This window comes from Palaemon carinicauda, chromosome 31 (assembly GCF_036898095.1).
Source record: "Palaemon carinicauda isolate YSFRI2023 chromosome 31, ASM3689809v2, whole genome shotgun sequence".
NCBI classification, from domain to species: Eukaryota; Metazoa; Arthropoda; class Malacostraca; order Decapoda; family Palaemonidae; genus Palaemon; species Palaemon carinicauda.
This window is the reverse complement of record NC_090755.1, coordinates 10,072,321-10,080,234: the sequence shown is the minus strand read 5'-3', so window position 1 is coordinate 10,080,234 and position 7,914 is coordinate 10,072,321.

Below are 7,914 nucleotides of genomic sequence, written 5' to 3'. Positions count from 1 at the left end.
CTCAACCCCCTCCCCGCAGATCCTGAACCCCTTCCCCCCAGATTCTGAACCCCCTCCCCGCAGATCCTCAACCCCCTCCCCGCAGATCCTGAACCCCTTCCCCCCAGATTCTGAACCCCCTCCCCGCAGATCCTCAACCCCCTCCCCGCAGATCCTGAACCCCTTCCCCCCAGATTCTGAACCCCCTCCCCCCAGATTCTAAACCCCCTCCCCGCAGATCCTGAACCCCTTCCCCCCAGATTCTGAACCCCCTCCCCGCAGATCCTCAACCCCCTCCCCGCAGATCCTGAACCCCTTCCCCCCAGATTCTGAACCCCCTCCCCGCAGATCCTCAACCCCCTCCCCGCAGGTCCTGAACCCCTTCCCCCCAGATTCTGAACCCCCTCCCCCAGATCCTGAACCCCTTCCCCGCAGATCCTCAACCCCCTCCCCGCAGATCCTGAACCCCTTCCCCCCAGATTCTGAACCCCTTCCCCCCAGATTCTAAACCCCCTCCCCCCAGATTCTGAACCCCCTCCCCGCAGATCCTCAACCCCCTCCCCGCAGATCCTGAACCCCCTCCCCGCAGATCCTCAACCCCCTCCCCGCAGATCCTGAACCCCTTCCCCCCAGATTCTAAACCCCCTCCCCCCAGATTCTGAACCCCCTCCCCGCAGATCCTCAACCCCCTCCCCGCAGATCCTGAACCCCTTCCCCCCAGATTCTGAACCCCCTCCCCGCAGATCCTCAACCCCCTCCCCGCAGATCCTGAACCCCTTCCCCCCAGATTCTGAACCCCCTCCCCGCAGATCCTCAACCCCCTCCCCGCAGATCCTGAACCCCTTCCCCCCAGATTCTGAACCCCCTCCCCCCAGATTCTAAACCCCCTCCCCGCAGATCCTGAACCCCTTCCCCCCAGATTCTGAACCCCCTCCCCGCAGATCCTCAACCCCCTCCCCGCAGATCCTGAACCCCTTCCCCCCAGATTCTGAACCCCCTCCCCGCAGATCCTCAACCCCCTCCCCGCAGGTCCTGAACCCCTTCCCCCCAGATTCTGAACCCCCTCCCCCAGATCCTGAACCCCTTCCCCCCAGATTCTAAACCCCCTCCCCCCAGATTCTGAACCCCCTCCCCGCAGATCCTCAACCCCCTCCCCGCAGGTCCTGAACCCCTTCCCCCCAGATTCTGAACCCCTTCCCCCCAGATTCTAAACCCCCTTTCCCCCAGATTCTGAACCCCCTCCCCGCAGATCCTCAACCCCCTCCCCGCAGATCCTGAACCCCTTCCCCCCAGATTCTAAACCCCCTCCCCCCAGATTCTAAACCCCCTCCCCCCAGATTCTGAACCCCTTCCCCCAAGATTCTGAACCCCCTCCCCCAGATTCTAAACCCCCTCCCCCCAGATTCTGAACCCCTTCCCCCCAGATTCTGAACCCCCTCCCCCCAGATTCTGAACCCCCTCCCCCCAGATTCTGAACCCCCTCCCCCCAGATTCTGAACCCCTTCCCCCCAGATTCTGAACCCCCTCCCCCCAGATTCTGAACCCCCTCCCCCCAGATTCTGAACCCCTTCCCCCCAGATTCTGAACCCCCTTCCCCCTTGATTCTGAACCCCCTCCCCCCAGATTCTGAACCCCTTCCCCCCAGATTCTGAACCCCCTCCCCCCAGATTCTGAACCCCTTCCCCCCAGATTCTAAACCCCCTCCCCCCAGATTCTGAACCCCCTCCCCCCAGATTCTAAACCCCCTCCCCCCAGATTCTGAACCCCTTCCCCCCAGATTCTGAACCCCCTCCCCCCAGATTCTGAACCCCTTCCCCCCAGATTCTAAACCCCCTCCCCCCAGATTCTGAACCCCCTCCCCCCAGATTCTGAACCCCCTCCCCCCAGATTCTAAACCCCCTCCCCCCAGATTCTGAACCCCTTCCCCCCAGATTCTAAACCCCCTCCCCCCAGATTCTGAACCCCCTCCCCCCAGATTCAGAATCCCCTCCCCCCAGATTCTAAACCCCCTCCCCCCAGATTCTGAACCCCCTCCCCCCAGATTCTGAACCCCTTCCCCCCAGATTCTAAACCCCCTCCCCCCAGATTCTGAACCCCCTCCCCCAGATTCTGAACCCCCTCCCCCCAGATTCTGAACCCCTTCCCCCCAGATTCTGAACCCCCTCCCCCCAGATTCTGAACCCCCTCCCCCCAGATTCTGAACCCCTTCCCCCCAGATTCTGAACCCCCTCCCCCCAGATTCTGAACCCCCTCCCCCCAGATTCTGAACCCCTTCCCCCCATATTCTAAACCCCCTCCCCCCAGATTCTAAACCCCCTCCCCCCAGATTCTGAACCCCTTCCCCCCAGATTCTAAACCCCCTCCCCCCAGATTCTGAACCCCTTCCCCCCAGATTCTAAACCCCCTCCCCCCAGATTCTGAACCCCTTCCCCCAGATTCTAAACCCCCTCCCCCCAGATTCTAAACCCCCTCCCCCCAGATTCTGAACCCCTTCCCCCCAGATTCTAAACCCCCTCCCCCCAGATTCTGAACCCCCTCCCCGCAGATCCTCAACCCCCTCCCCGCAGATCCTCAACCCCCTCCCCCCAGATTCTGAACCCCTTCCCCCCAGATTCTGAACCCCCTCCCCCCAGATTCTGAACCCCTTCCCCCCAGATTCTGAACCCCCTCCCCCCAGATTCTGAACCCCCTCCCCCCAGATTCTAAACCCCCTCCCCCCAGATTCTGAACCCCTTCCCCCCAGATTCTGAACCCCCTCCCCCCAGATTCTGAACCCCCTCCCCCCAAATTCTGAACCCCCTCCCCCCAGATTCTGAACCCCTTCCCCCCCAGATCCTGAACCCCCTCCCCCCATATTCTAAACCCCCTCCCCCCAGATTCTAAACCCCCTCCCCCCAGATTCTGAACCCCTTCCCCCCAGATTCTAAACCCCCTCCCCCCAGATTCTGAACCCCTTCCCCCCAGATTCTGAACCCCCTCCCCCCAGATTCTGAACCCCCTCCCCCCAGATTCTAAACCCCCTCCCCCCAGATTCTGAACCCCTTCCCCCCAGATTCTGAACCCCCTCCCCCCAGATTCTGAACCCCCTCCCCAGATTCTAAACCCCCTCCCCCCAGATTCTGAACCCCTTCCCCCCAGATTCTGAACCCCTTCCCCCCAGATTCTGAACCCCCTCCCCCCAGATTCTGAACCCCTTCCCCCAGATTCTGAACCCCCTCCCCCCAGATTCTGAACCCCTTCCCCCCAGATTCTGAACCCCTTCCCCCCAGATTCTGAACCCCCTCCCCCCTGATTCTGAACCCCTTCCCCCCAGATTCTGAACCCCCTCCCCCCAGATTCTGAACCCCTTCCCCCAGATTCTGAACCCCCTCCCCCCAGATTCTGAACCCCTTCCCCCCAGATTCTGAACCCCTTCCCCCCAGATTCTGAACCCCCTCCCCCCAGATTCTGAACCCCCTCCCCCCAGATTCTAAACCCCCTCCCCCCAGATTCTGAACCCCTTCCCCCCCAGATCCTGAACCCCCTCCCCCCAGATTCTGAACCCCTTCCCCCCAGATTCTAAACCCCCTCCCCCCAGATTCTGAACCCCCTCCCCCCAGATTCTAAACCCCCTCCCCCCAGATTCTGAACCCCTTCCCCCCCAGATTCTGAACCCCCTCCCCCCAGATTCTGAACCCCTTCCCCCAGATTCTGAACCCCCTCCCCCCAGATTCTGAACCCCTTCCCCCCAGATTCTGAACCCCTTCCCCCCAGATTCTGAACCCCCTCCCCCCAGATTCTGAACCCCCTCCCCCCAGATTCTAAACCCCCTCCCCCCAGATTCTGAACCCCTTCCCCCCCAGATCCTGAACCCCCTCCCCCCATATTCTAAACCCCCTCCCCCCAGATTCTAAACCCCCTCCCCCCAGATTCTGAACCCCTTCCCCCCAGATTCTAAACCCCCTCCCCCCAGATTCTGAACCCCTTCCCCCCAGATTCTGAACCCCCTCCCCCCAGATTCTGAACCCCCTCCCCCCAGATTCTAAACCCCCTCCCCCCAGATTCTGAACCCCTTCCCCCCAGATTCTGAACCCCCTCCCCCCAGATTCTGAACCCCCTCCCCCCAGATTCTAAACCCCCTCCCCCCAGATTCTGAACCCCTTCCCCCCAGATTCTGAACCCCCTCCCCCCAGATTCTGAACCCCCTCCCCCCAGATTCTGAACCCCCTCCCCCCAGATTCTGAACCCCTTCCCCCCCAGATCCTGAACCCCCTCCCCCCATATTCTAAACCCCCTCCCCCCAGATTCTAAACCCCCTCCCCCCAGATTCTGAACCCCTTCCCCCCAGATTCTAAACCCCCTCCCCCCAGATTCTGAACCCCTTCCCCCCAGATTCTAAACCCCCTCCCCCCAGATTCTGAACCCCTTCCCCCCAGATTCTAAACCCCCTCCCCCCAGATTCTGAACCCCTTCCCCCCAGATTCTGAACCCCTTCCCCCCAGATTCTAAACCCCCTCCCCCCAGATTCTGAACCCCCTCCCCGCAGATCCTCAACCCCCTCCCCGCAGATCCTCAACCCCCTCCCCCCAGATTCTGAACCCCTTCCCCCCAGATTCTAAACCCCCTCCCCCCAGATTCTGAACCCCTTCCCCCCAGATTCTGAACCCCCTCCCCCCAGATTCTGAACCCCCTCCCCCCAGATTCTGAACCCCTTCCCCCCAGATTCTGAACCCCCTCCCCCAGATTCTGAACCCCCTCCCCCAGATTCTGAACCCCTTCCCCCCAGATTCTGAACCCCCTCCCCCCAGATTCTGAACCCCCTCCCCCCCAGATCCTGAACCCCCTCCCCCCATATTCTAAACCCCCTCCCCCCAGATTCTGAACCCCTTCCCCCCCAGATCCTGAACCCCCTCCCCCATATTCTAAACCCCCTCCCCCCAGATTCTGAACCCCCTCCCCGCAGATCCTCAACCCCCTCCCCGCAGATCCTGAACCCCTTCCCCCCAGATTCTGAACCCCTTCCCCCCAGATTCTGAACCCTCTCCCCCCAGATCCTGAACCCCCTCCCCCCAGTTTCTGAACCCCCTCCCCCCAGATCCTGAACCCCTTCCCCCCAGATTCTGAACCCCCTCCCCCCAGATTCTGAACCCCTTCCCCCCAGATTCTGAACCCCCTCCCCCCAGATTCTGAACCCCTTCCCCCCAGATTCTGAACCCCTTCCCCCCAGATTCTGAACCCCCTCCCCCCAGATTCTGAACCCCCTCCCCCCAGATTCTAAACCCCCTCCCCCCAGATTCTAAACCCCCTCCCCCCAGATTCTGAACCCCTTCCCCCCAGATCCTGAACCCCCTCCCCCCATATTCTAAACCCCCTCCCCCCAGATTCTAAACCCCCTCCCCCCAGATTCTGAACCCCTTCCCCCCAGATTCTAAACCCCCTCCCCCCAGATTCTGAACCCCTTCCCCCCAGATTCTGAACCCCCTCCCCCAGATTCTGAACCCCCTCCCCCCAGATTCTAAACCCCCTCCCCCCAGATTCTGAACCCCTTCCCCCCAGATTCTGAACCCCCTCCCCCCAGATTCTGAACCCCCTCCCCCCAGATTCTAAACCCCCTCCCCCCAGATTCTGAACCCCTTCCCCCCAGATTCTGAACCCCCTCCCCCCAGATTCTGAACCCCCTCCCCCGAGATTCTGAACCCCCTCCCCCCAGATTCTGAACCCCTTCCCCCCCAGATCCTGAACCCCCTCCCCCCATATTCTAAACCCCCTCCCCCAGATTCTAAACCCCCTCCCCCCAGATTCTGAACCCCTTCCCCCCAGATTCTAAACCCCCTCCCCCCAGATTCTGAACCCCTTCCCCCCAGATTCTAAACCCCCTCCCCCCAGATTCTGAACCCCTTCCCCCAGATTCTAAACCCCCTCCCCCCAGATTCTGAACCCCTTCCCCCCAGATTCTGAACCCCTTCCCCCCAGATTCTAAACCCCCTCCCCCCAGATTCTGAACCCCCTCCCCGCAGATCCTCAACCCCCTCCCCGCAGATCCTCAACCCCCTCCCCCCAGATTCTGAACCCCTTCCCCCCAGATTCTAAACCCCCTCCCCCCAGATTCTGAACCCCTTCCCCCCAGATTCTGAACCCCCTCCCCCCAGATTCTGAACCCCCTCCCCCAGATTCTGAACCCCTTCCCCCCAGATTCTGAACCCCCTCCCCCCAGATTCTGAACCCCCTCCCCCAGATTCTGAACCCCTTCCCCCAGATTCTGAGCCCCCTCCCCCAGATTCTGAACCCCCTCCCCCCAGATTCTGAACCCCCTCCCCCCCAGATCCTGAACCCCCTCCCCCCATATTCTAAACCCCCTCCCCCAGATTCTGAACCCCTTCCCCCCCAGATCCTGAACCCCCTCCCCCATATTCTAAACCCCCTCCCCCCAGATTCTGAACCCCCTCCCCGCAGATCCTCAACCCCCTCCCCGCAGATCCTGAACCCCTTCCCCCCAGATTCTGAACCCCTTCCCCCCAGATTCTGAACCCTCTCCCCCCAGATCCTAAACCCCCTCCCCCCAGTTTCTGAACCCCCTCCCCCCAGATCCTGAACCCCCTCCCCCCAGATTCTGAACCCCCTCCCCCAGATTCTGAACCCCTTCGCCCAGATTCTGAACCCCTTCCCCCCAGATTCTAAACCCCCTCCCCCCAGATTCTGAACCCCTTCCCCCCAGATTCTAAACCCCTTCCCCCAGATTCTGAACCCCCTCCCCCCAGATCCTGAACCCCCTCCCCCCAGATTCTGAACCCCCTCCCCCAGATTCTGAACCCCTTCGCCCAGATTCTGAACCCCTTCCCCCCAGATTCTAAACCCCCTCCCCCCAGATTCTGAACCCCTTCCCCCCAGATTCTAAACCCCTTCCCCCAGATTCTGAACCCCCTCCCCCCAGATCCTGAACCCCTTCCCCCAAATTCTGAACCCCTTCCCCCAGATTCTGAACCCCCTCCCCCCAGATTCTGAACCCCTTCCCCCCAGATTCTAAACCCCCTCCCCCCAGATTCTGAACCCCTTCCCCCCAGATTCTAAACCCCTTCCCCCCAGATTCTAAACCCCCTCCCCCCAGATTCTGAACCCCTTCCCCCCAGATTCTGAACCCCTTCCCCCCAGATTCTAAACCCCCTCCCCCCAGATTCTGAACCCCCTCCCCGCAGATCCTCAACCCCCTCCCCCAGATTCTAAACCCCCTCCCCCCAGATTCTGAACCCCTTCCCCCCAGATTCTAAACCCCCTCCCCCCAGATTCTGAACCCCTTCCCCCCAGATTCTGAACCCCCTCCCCCCAGATTCTGAACCCCCTCCCCCCAGATTCTGAACCCCCTCCCCCCAGATTCTGAACCCCTTCCCCCCAGATTCTGAACCCCCTCCCCCCAGATTCTGAACCCCCTCCCCCCAGATTCTGAACCCCTTCCCCCCAGATTCTGAACCCCCTCCCCCCAGATTCTGAACCCCCTCCCCCCAGATTCTGAACCCCCTCCCCCCAGATCCTGAACCCCCTCCCCCCATATTCTAAACCCCCTCCCCCCAGATTCTGAACCCCTTCCCCCCCAGATCCTGAACCCCCTCCCCCATATTCTAAACCCCCTCCCCCCAGATTCTGAACCCCCTCCCCGCAGATCCTCAACCCCCTCCCCGCAGATCCTGAACCCCTTCCCCCAGATTCTGAACCCTCTCCCCCCAGATCCTGAACCCCCTCCCCCCAGTTTCTGAACCCCCTCCCCCCAGATCCTGAACCCCCTCCCCCCAGATTCTGAACCCCCTCCCCCCAGATCCTGAACCCCTTCCCCCCAGATTCTGAACCCTCTCCCCCCAGATCCTGAACCCCCTCCCCCCAGATTCTGAACCCCCTCCCCGCAGATCCTGAACCCCTTCCCCCCAGATTCTGAACCCTCTCCCCCCAGATCCTGAACCCCCTCCC